General features: G+C 46.1%; 1 pseudogene across 1 annotated transcript; it reads left to right on the plus strand.

Moving 5' to 3' along the window:
- Positions 1-9,956: 9,956 nt before the first annotated feature.
- On the plus strand, positions 9,957-10,649 carry LOC110596704 (annotated as a pseudogene). The gene has a single exon (XR_002482651.1). The product of XR_002482651.1 is annotated as a peptidyl-prolyl cis-trans isomerase A pseudogene (transcript).
- Positions 10,650-10,894: the final 245 nt, after the last annotated feature.

The following is a 10,894-nucleotide window of genomic DNA, read 5'->3' on the forward strand; positions in this document are numbered from 1 at the left end:
TTGTCCAAAGGGTGAGGAGACAATGCAGCTGCGGATGACGGTGGACGGCGTAGGGGCAAGGGTGTGGGAGGGTCTGTGTGCTAATAAAATCGGGTGTGGTTCCCCAAAGCTCCCACTGGCCTCGGTGAAGGAGGTGAACAGGTTGGCCGTGGAGCGGAGGCCACACGAAAGTTCAGGTAAGTTAGGACGGCAGCACACGGAGGAGGAGATGCGGAATGGGAGGACGATGGAGATATTTGCAGGTTGCAGGGTCGGGACTTTGTTTTTGGTTGATGAGGCAGGCGAAAGAGAATAGTCAAGTAACAAATCCTCAGATTTTCTGATTTGGCAACTTGACCCATGATAGTTCTGGAAGAGCTCTGGGCAGGAGCCCATGAGGAAGGGAAGATAGTTGAGTTCTGAGTATGAAATACCTGTGGAACATCTTGGTGAAGACAGGACCTACAGTGGCAGGAAAATCTGGGTTGTGGATACAAATTTGGGCATTTTGATGGTCGCGATGCCACTGGAGCACATGAGCCTAGCCAAAGTCCCTGGGGCAGTTGAAGAGGGAGGATATGGGGACCACTGGGATGGTCCTTGGTCGGGAGGACAGTTAGGGGCCCCGGGGCTGGATGTCATAGAGTGCGTCATGGAATAAGGCCACTGGGACCCCAGTGTTGCTGAGGACTATTGGGGTCCATAGAGAATGAGAACTAAGAAATGAAAGTAGGAAAAAATAGATATCTTGGAAGTGTTCCTAGGTGACTGTGGTTAAAAATAATATCCACAGCAGAAACCCAGAAGCAACATGCTAGAACCTGGTTCTTGTTATTTATTTGAGGAAACAGTTATCTCCTAAGCACTCAGAGTTCACAAAGATAAAATTGCCTTTGTGGCCAGGTGTGGTGGCTCATGCCTGTAATCTCAGCATGTTGGGAAGTGGAGGTAGGAGGCTCGCTTGAACCCAGGAGTTCAAGACCAGCCTGGGCAACACAGCAAGACCTCGTTTCTACAGGTGAGTGGTGGTGCACATCTGTAGTCTAAGCTACTTGGGAGGCTGACATAGGAGCTTCACTTAAGCCCAGGAGTTTGAGGCTGCGGTGAGCTGTGGATTGTGCCACTGCATTCCAGCTTGGGCAATAGAGTGAGACCCTGGCTTAAAAAAAAAAAAGTTGTCTTTAAGCATTAGCCTGGTAAAGTCCATGGTGATGGCAACAGTTGCTGCCATTCACTGAACACCTGCTATGTGCCAGGTGGTGTCAAGTGCCCTATATGTTTTAGGTAGGGATTAACACGACCATTTTACAGGTAAGAAAGCTGAGGTTGAAGGGTTAAACAACTTGTCTATTATCACATAAAAAGTGAATCCAGATTCATCTAGCCCACTCCAAAATCCATGCTCTTTTTACTTTCCTCAGACTCTCACTTTGGATGTGGTTGACCATCGTGGGAACAGACAAGAGACTATCTGTAAATGTGTGACTGAATAATTTGGAGTCACTCTAAACTTCCATCAACCCTAAAATTATTGTCCAAAAAGGCAAGAGAATGGGATTTTAATTTTGTGAGCAGAAACCTAACCATTCATTAGAGAAAGATTGAGGAAACTGACATTCAACTTACACTGTAAGCCTTAGAGGAAAGAAAGTAGAAACACATAGAGCCAGAAATTTGCAGATACCGTCCAGGTACTTTCCAGGGGCAAGTGTGTCTGCACGTGGTATTTGACTTCCCCAGCACTATGTCACAGGCCCCTGACCAGAGCACTCAACCACAAACTGGGTAAGATCTTTTTTACTGAGAAATCCCATGTGCAGGAAATGGAGCCTTGAAGTTTGGGTAATCAAGAAGCTGAGGAACAGAGCAGGCTTCCTATGACACCTAAAAGACAGGGGAGGGGAGCCACACACAGCATAGACTACGGCACCCCAGCAGGCACATACAGGGAGCGGGTGGACACTTTGCTCTCTACATGCTCAGACAGCCTTGAAGAGGAACTCCAAAACACTCCTACTTAAGAATATCCCACAACTCCCATGGCCTCTGGGACTGAGCACACTCCCCAGTGGAGCTTGCAAGGCCAAGTTCCGCAGGATCAAGTCCTTACCCAGATTCTCAGTAACACTCCAACCCAGCAGCATCTAGGAGAACAGGCCTCTTCCACCTGCTCCTTTCTGCCATTTTCCTATCAGTCCTTCAAGGGCCAGTTCAAATCCTTCTTCATTCAAGTCTTCCTGACCCCCTCTTCCACAGTCAGTCCTTCCCTCCACTGCAAATCCTGTGGAACTTACAACCTTGGCAGGTGTCATCTGGAGTCCAAGCATGTGTGCAACGGGACAAATGAAAGGGAGTGAGCCAGGAACCCATCAGTGACCCATGAAAGTGCCTGTTTGTGACGACAGCTGCTGTGTCTCCCTTTTATGAATGGAAGGTCTGTTTTCCCTGTGAGAAGGATGGAATTGTGGACAAGACTCAGAAGCCCATGCTCCCCTCCCTTCTTTTTAACATGTGTGAGGCAACAGCTTGCTCCTTCTGCCCAGGACTGGGCGTGGAGCCCTGGAGTGTTTGAAGGCCTGGTTGTTCTTATCTGTACCTCAGGCTTCCAAAGACAGATGGGCCTGCTTGGCCTAGCTTTTGCCTCTGCCTGATGGTGAAGGAGGGCTGGACAGACGCATTTCATAACTGTGTTTCTCTCCAAGCTTCCCTCCTTTCCCTCAGATTGTGTCTAGAGGAGAAATCTAGTTGGAAACTTTTCAACAGCCATTTTGTATAAACAACCAACTATTCAGTTATATCTGTGAAGTTCACAAAATCAATTGTCTTATCCTCAATGTATTTATAATCCTTTATTTTCTATTTCTGCCTTAATGACCTTATTGAATGTATCATTATTTTAATTCAAATTACTTTTGGGATATATGAACTGGAAATAAGTCATCTTTAACACATCCTTCATTTTATGTTTAAAATAATAATTTTTAAAATGTAAGCCTTCAGCAGCTAACACATTCTCAATTTTAGAATGAAGCTTTCACCAAGTCAATACCCTCACAGCATTGCCTTCTGTTGAAAACACAGATTCTACATGTCGGTGTGGCTGACACCCATTCCACATGCTTCCCAATTTAAGAAACTTAGTACAAAGGTGTAAGAAGCTGTTTCAGCTATTCCCCATTTGGTTTCATAAAGACCTTGAGTCATTCCCATCACTGTTCAAAATGAAAAAGCAGCTCTGGGGACCCAACACTAACTCTAGCAGTTTAGCCTTTTTCTGTGCATTCACCTTGGGGATTCTTTTATCTACCTCTCTCCGGGTCTGATCTCTGCCACATATTTATGATCAGGCCACCCCATAAACCACTGGCCTCCCCTAGCATTGCACTGACATTCCCAGTTAGGAATAAGCCTGTCTTTGTCTCCATCTCATAGCTCCAGTCTAAAGCAACAGATTGCTTACAGAGCATGGTTACCCATGGGCAAGCACCTGCTGGGGCAGTTTGTTCAAAAGGGAGCAGCTGGCCGGGCATGCTGGCTCACACCTGTAATCCCAGCACTTTGAGAGGCCAAGGTGAGAGGATTGCTTGAACCTAGGCAACATAGCAAGACCTCGTCTCCACATACACAATTTTTTTTTTTTTAATTAGCTGGGCATGGTGGTGCATGCCTGTAGTCCCAGGTACTCAGGAGGCTGAGGCAGGAGGACTGCTTGAGCCCAAGAGGTTGGGCTGCAGGGAGCCATGATGGAGACACTGCACTCCATCCTGAGCAATAGAGTGAGACCCCAACTCAAAAAAACCAGAAAAAGTGTTTTCATCAGCTGGCAATTTCAGAAAGCCACATTTTCTCCTTCCTCCCACAGTACACCAAAGCTGCCTTATATACCATGTGCCATGTGAATTATCTTATTGTGAATAATGTGAGTTTCAACTAAATGCTTTTTCAAGCTTCACTCTATCTATTCTTTCCAACAGAAACTCTCAGACATTGCACGAAGGGGGACCCAAAGAAACCCCAGAATTTATTTATTAAAATATGGCATATTTATTCTTACACGTTTAAACTTTAATCACCTTCAAAGTACTCTTTGCAATACACCTGTCGAGATGCTTTTTCCACCACTCAAAACAGTTTTTGTACTCATCAATTCGATGCCTTTTAGTGCTTTTGCCATTTTTTGTTTCACCTTTTCCACATTGACAAAACATTTCCCTTTGAGAACTTTTTTCATTCGGGGAAACAAACAGAAAAAGTCGCTTGAGTGAAGAGGGAAGGTGGGGTGTGGGGGCCATGCCATTTTGAGCAAAAACTGCTGAATATACTGTGTGGTGTGAGCAGGTTCATTGTCATGGTAGAAAAACCAGTCACCTATTTGCCACAACTTGGGACATTTCTTCCGTAAATCGTGATGCAACCTTCTCAAAACTTCCAGATTAAAAACTTGCTTGCCAATTTGATCTGGAGGGACAAATTCCGAGTGTACTACAATGGGCCCACACTGCAAAAGATAATTCTGGGGTATTTTGGGTCCCCCCTCGTATAATGAGCCACAGGGAAAGGTTTTCCACATTTGTTGCATTCTTGGATGATTCTCCTTCTGTATGAATTGTAGGGTTCCCCTCCAGTAGGATTTATGAAATAGTAACTGAGAGGCTAGCTCACACTGCAAGCCTGCCCGTGTTCCTTTAACTCATACATACTTACTCCAGAGTGTGAACAACTTGATGTCTGATAAGTGTTGAGCTCTAGCTGAAGCATTTCCCACATTCACTACATGCATGTGGCTTCTCTCCAGCATGTGTTCTGTGGTGGTGAATCATGTGTAACTTCTGAATAAAGCCTCTCCCACACATGGTCACACATAAGGTTTCTCTCCACTGTGTATTCTTTGGTAATCAACAGGAATAATGTTTGACCAAAGTAATTTCCACACTCATTGCATTTGTAGGACTTCTCTCTAGAATGCATCCTTCGATAGTGAATCAAGTGTGACAGCTGACTTAAGCTTTTCCCACTCTCTTCACATTCAAGAACTTTCTCTCCTGTATGAATTATCTGATGCTTAATGAGATTTACTCTTTTTTTTTTTGAGTTGGAATCTCACTCTGTTGCCCAGACTGGAGTGCAGTGACACACGAACATTCCAATGTCGACCTGCTGGGCTCTGGTGATCTTTCTGCCTTAGCCTTCCAAGTAGCTGGAACTACAGGCGCATGCTACCATGCCTGGCTATTTATTTATTTATTTATTTATGTATTAATTATAGAGACAAGGCCTTGCCAAGTTGTCCAGGCTGGTCTCGAACCCACGGGCTCAGGCAATCCATTCCCCTCAGCCTCCCAAAGTGCTGGGATTACAGGCTGAGCCACTGAGCCCAGCCGAGATTTGCTTTCTGATTAAAGACTTTCCCATACTCATTACATTTATAGTGCTTTTCTCTAGTATGTATCAGTTGGTGTTTAACAAGGTTTGAAGTCCCACTAGTGTCTTTGCCACATTCATTGCACCCATAGGACTTTTCTCCAGTGTGAATTCTCTGATGTTTAACAAGCTTTGCTATCTCCCTAAAGTCCTTGCCACATTCATTACACATGTACAGTTTCTCTCTGCAATGAACTTTGTGATGTTGTGTAAGGATAGAGTCTGATTACAATTTTCCCCATATTTAATACATACATAGGGCTTCTCTCTAGCATGAATTTTCTGATGCCAAGTAAGTTGTGAGTTCTTGCTGAAAGACCCCACATACATGTCATCTGTGGGGCTTTGACCCACTGGGACTTGTCTGGTGTCCACTCAGACCTGACTCACATAAAAAGCCTTGACTGCCCACCTTCTATCAACTGGCTCTCTCTCCTGGCCTGTTCCTCTGAGATGCAAAAAGCTTTGTGCCCAGAGACAAACTTCTCTAGTTTACTACATTCCTGATAGCAAATTTTCTTGGGAAAACAACTTCCGCTTGGCATTTATTGTGATTTTTTTTCCCATAAATATTCTGCCCCTGTCTCCATTCCACAAGCTTGTTGAAACTCAAACATCTCTGGATTGCCTCTTGGGAACATGTCCTGAGTCATACCTTGTAATTCTTCAGAAGATTTTTTTTCCTTGGGATTGACTGTGCTTTGTCTTAACTTGAAAATTTGAAACAAATAATGGAAATTAAAAGTTTCCCTGATATTGTTCACAATAGCAAGAACATGGAACCAACCATGCTGCCCATCAAAAGAGGACTGGATTAAAAAAAATGTGGTACATATACATGATGGAATATTACGCAACCAGAAAGAAGAACAAAATCATGAACTTTGCAGCAACCTGGATGGAATTAGAGTCTATAATACTGAGTGATATTTCACAGAAACAAAGAACTGAATATCACATGTTCTCACTCATGAGTGAGGTCACTCATAAGTGACCTTGAACAACTACTGCGATACTATAAGAAAAGGATTGACTATAGCAGGAAACTGTGGAGGGGAGGGGGTCAGGTAGGTGGGATTGACAGTAGTGGAAATCTGCCTGGGGAAGGCCGGGAATACCTCATCAACAAGGGTTCCTGCACAGTGAATATTTGTATACCTAACCCTGAAATGTACCCCACAATTTTAAAATAAAAAAATTTTTAAAGTTAAAATAATAAAGTTTCCCTGTGAGTTGGGTGTGGTGGCTCATGCCTATAATCCCAGCACTTTGGGAGGCAGACGTGAGAGGGTTTTGAGACCAGCCTGGGCAACTTGGCAAGACCTCGTCCCTACAATAAATAAAATTAGCTGGGCATGGTGGCAAACCTGTGGTTCCAGCTGCTTGGAAGGCAGAGGCAGAAGGATGACCTGAGCCCAGCAGGTTGAAGCTGGCTCAGCCTGTAATCCCGTGTTTTGGGAGGCTGAGGTGAGTGGATTGCCTGAGCCCATGGGTTCAAGACCTGCCTGGGCAACTTGGTGAGACCTCATCTCTACAATAAATAAAAAATTAGCCGGGTGTGGTAGCACGTACCTGTAGTTGCAGCTACTTGGAAGGCTGAGGCGGAAGGATCGCTGGAGCCCAGCAGGTCGAGGATGCAGTGGCCGGGAGCATTCCACTGCACTCCAGTCTGGGCGACAGAGTGAGACTCCAACTCAAAAAAAAAAAAAAAAAAAAAGAGAAAGAAAAGAAAGGAAAAAGGAAGTAGTCATTTTAATGATTGAGCCAAAAAAACAAATTTCTATGCAACTTGTATGTTTCAGCCTGTTAATGACTTTATGCCATATTATCTTATGTCATGGTTACTCGTGTGCATCCATCTCTAAACTGTGAGATTCTGAAGACAGATGCTTTCTTACACTAGTCTTTGTAACACCTTGATGGCACTGTGCACAAAACAGGGACTGACAACTAAAGAACTAGGAATTCCTTTCAACAGTGTTGCCAGGTGCCAAGGATCTGGTGATGAATGAAGTCCCTGCCACCTGGAGTTGACATTCTAATATTGGAGGCCAACAATATAATAGAACATTGGGACAGGATGGAGAATCACTCCCCAAACTAGAATGTTTTCCTCAAACCAAAATGCAGACTCCTTGAAGACAAGAACGTGGTTTTGTTTACTTTTTTTTTTTTTTTTTTTTTAAGTCAGAGTTTCACTCTGTTGCCCAGGCACACTCATGGCTCATCATAGCCTTGACTTCCTGGGCTCAAGTGATTCCTCTGCCTCAGGCTCCTGAGTAGCTGGGACTACAAGTGCATGCCACTACACCGGCTAACTTACTTTTTTTTTTTGTAGAGATGAGGTCTCACTGTGTTGCCCAGGCTGGTTACCAACTTCTGGGCTCTAGCAATCCTCATGCCTTGGCCTCCCAAAGTGCTGGGTTTACAGGCATGAGCCACTGCACCCAGTTCAGTTTTGCTTACTTTCTTTTTTAATAGGTGAGGTACAATTCAAGATTAGGTATACAAGTGGTCATTGAACAGGTAAAGTTTGGGCCTTCCTTTGGTCCCCACTTTGCCTTGTTTGAGATCAGATACCCTTATTGATATTGTGTCCCCCCCACCCCCACCCCAGCAGTATCCTGCTACTCCAGTCCCTTTCTTAGAGTATTTTGGTAAGTTTTGCTTACTCTTAAGCCCAGCACCTAGCAGAAGCCCTGCACACAGGCAGCAGGCAGCACATAATACATGTTTGTGGAATGAATGAGTGAAAGGCAAAAGGTGGTGCTATTATTAAGGGTATGCTCCAATGTTAGAAAAGTAGGGTTCTGTTTATACATTGACACATAAGTGCTAATCAGTTCATCAGAGAAGACTGGTCATCAGTGGAAAATGATTGCCCCACCTGAGTGACAGCACATGGTATGGTACAGTGGACTTGCATTTTCCCTTAGAGGAATGGTGGGGGACAGGAAGGAAGCTGAAAAGGACAATTGGGGGCCACCCGACTGGCCATGCCAAACTTCCACTTACTACTCATAGATCACACAGCCTCTCCAGAGATACTTACCTCCTCACTCATTTTGCAGGGAGGCCCTGGCAAAGCCATGACCCACAGCATTTCCCCCTGCTCTAGGTAAGAGATAGCCCTGGGTCTGGATACTGAAAAATCTGTTAATCAAGAAGATAATGGTCAGTGCTGGACAACCAGAGCTGTCCCTGGCAGAAGACCACAGAGGCTGAGAGAGGAAAGAGGTGCTTCAGAGGAGGTTCAGAGAGGAAAGATAATACAAGATGAAACCACTGGGTCCTCCCTCCTGGGATAAGGGCACCTCGACAAGGACTGGGGTATGTTTGGTCTGTAAGTGTCGAGAGAGGCCAGGTGATCAGTCCCCTGAGGGTCAGGGGCAGGAACCTGAGGTTCCACCATGCCACACTCACCCAGAATCTTTAGGATATGGTAGTTCTCCAGTAGAGAGCTCTGGGGGAGGGGGGGGAGCAGGTGTTTCCCCTCTTCCTGAGTGATGTACATGGCCATCTCCTCACACATCATACTGTCCTGGAATCAGAGGCACTCACTGCCTAGAGAGCCTCAGCCAGGCCTGAGGGCAAATGTACCTTGCTGCTTAGACTGAATTTGCAGCAAGAGGATCTGCGTACATCTCCCAGTCTTCTAGGCAGATGTTTGGGAAAAGGGCTGGGGGTGGGGATGGGTAGGGGTAAGGGTAACTATGGAAATACAGAGCCCTCAAAACAGTGGGCTCTCCCTCAGACTGGCCATGCCAAACTTCAGACAGGCCTTGCACTCTGATCAGCTCAGTGGGAGGGTCAGCCACCTAGGCAGGCCTGGATCAGGGAAGGAGATTCTAATCTCAGAGTTCCAAGGGTCTGCTGGCCAAGGGACTTCCAGGCTGAGGGCAAGGAGGAGCCCTGGACAGCAACTGTTCCCTGAAGGCCAGCTCACCTGGGGCTCAGCCTCCACTGCTGGGTTTGTCCTAGAAGGAAGGGCAGATGGGAGGTGTCAGAAGGAAGGCACAGGGGAAGTGGAAGCCATCTGCCCAACAAGTTTGCCTCATCTTGAGGAGCAGCTGACCTTCCTAAATTTCCTTCACCATGAAGTGCACCCTAAACCAAGACCACCTCAACTGAGCCTAGTCCTGCTGGGAAGCCACCCAAATTCAAGTTCAAGGGTGATGCTGTACCTCCCTTGCTTGGATTCTTGAGAATGTGACATGATTCTATTCCCTCCTGGCAACACCATCTACCTTGTCTTCCAGTGGCGCATTGTCTTGTCCCCTCCCTGCTGCTACCTGCCCTCCCTTGCCCCCTCCACCATATGCTCTGGGAGACAGTGTTCACTTGGGCTCCTTAGCCAGCCCAGGCCCCTGGGTCCCCACTAGAGTCGTCAGCTTATCCTTCTGTCTAAAGCACCTCAAATTAGTGCCTTGCGAGAGGAGAGAGCCTCAAGAACAGGCTGCTGAGTCACACCAGAGGGGCATGAGTCCTCACAGAGTTGTTGCACCTCTCTGAGCCCGCTTCCCACCTGACATTTAAAAAACTGCACAGGGGTTTTGCAGACGCCGCCGCCTTAAGCCTTTTCCCATCAGCCATGGTCAACCCCACCATGTTCTTCGACATCGCCGTTGACGGCGAGCCCTTGGGCTGCATCTCCTTCGAGCTGTTTGCAGACAAAGTTCCAAAGACAGCAGAAAACTTTCATGTTCTGAGCACTGGAGAGAAAGGATTCGGTTATAAGGGTTCCTGCTTTCACAGAATTATTCCAGGGTTTATGTGCCAGGGTGGTGACTTTACACGCCATAATGGCACTGGCGGCAAGTCCATCTATGGGGAGAAATTTGATGAAGAGAACTTCATCTTGAAGCATACAGGTCCCAGCATCTTGTCCATGGCAAATGCTGGACCCAACACAAACGGTTCCCAGTTTTTCATCTGCACTACTAAGACTGAATGGTTGAATGGCAAGCATGTGGTTTTTGGCAAGGTGAAAGAGGGCATGAATGTTATATAAGCCACGGAGGGCTTTGCGTCCAAGAATGGCAAGACCAGCAAGAAGATTACCATTGCTGACTGTGGACAACTCTAGTAAATTTGACTTGTTTTATCTTAAAGTACCAGATCATTCCTTCTGTAGCTCAGGAGAGCACCCCTCCATCCCGTTTGCTCGCAGTATCCCTATAATCTCTGTGCTCTCGCTACAATTCTTTGGGTTCCATATTTTCCTTATTCCCTTCCACGTCTAGTTGGATTGCAGAGAAATAAAAACTAAATAACAACAGCAACAACAACAAAAAAACTGCACAGGGCAGGCTTGGTGGCTCAGCCTGTAATCCCAGTACTTTGGGAGGCTGAGGTGTGTGAATTGCCTGAGTCTGCGGGTTCAAGGCCAGGGGAAACTTGGCCAGACCTCGTCTCTACAATAAATTAAAAAAAAATTTAGTCAGGCGTGGTAGCGCGCACCTGTAGTTCCTCTACTTGGAAGGCTGAGGCGGAA

Source organism: Carlito syrichta, unplaced genomic scaffold (assembly GCF_000164805.1).
Source record: "Carlito syrichta isolate Samal-C Ts95f unplaced genomic scaffold, Tarsius_syrichta-2.0.1 Scaffold312719, whole genome shotgun sequence".
Lineage (NCBI taxonomy): Eukaryota > Metazoa > Chordata > Mammalia > Primates > Tarsiidae > Carlito > Carlito syrichta.